Raw genomic sequence first — 409 nt, 5'->3', positions numbered from 1 at the left:
AATTTGCCTTTAGAGAGCATTTTCCTGAGCTTAATAGCATAGAAATTGTTGAGTTTGCACAGTGATGGGGATGTGTTTATTCTTTTTTACTGTGGTATCTAACTCTTATCTCTGTTTGCCCAAGCTTGTTGTCTCTGTCGTAGAATTTAGAGTCATGGTATGTCATATATAAAAATACTCACAATTTTTAATGAATACATGCATACTCACACACGCGTGTGTGCACGTGCATGCGTGCGCGCGCGCGCACGCACGCACACACACACACACACACACACACACACACACAATTTTATATCTTTTCTAAAGTATATCCATTCCCTAACCTCAACTGTGAAAGGCCTTAAGTGGCTGGCCTAGTTTTGAATCTTGTCTCTTGTATATTTGCTGAGTTCACACCTGCTGCTTC

Source organism: Pteropus vampyrus, unplaced genomic scaffold (assembly GCF_000151845.1).
Source record: "Pteropus vampyrus isolate Shadow unplaced genomic scaffold, Pvam_2.0 Scaffold25, whole genome shotgun sequence".
Classification (NCBI taxonomy): domain Eukaryota; kingdom Metazoa; phylum Chordata; class Mammalia; order Chiroptera; family Pteropodidae; genus Pteropus; species Pteropus vampyrus.
Note: the sequence above shows the minus strand (reverse complement) of the source record.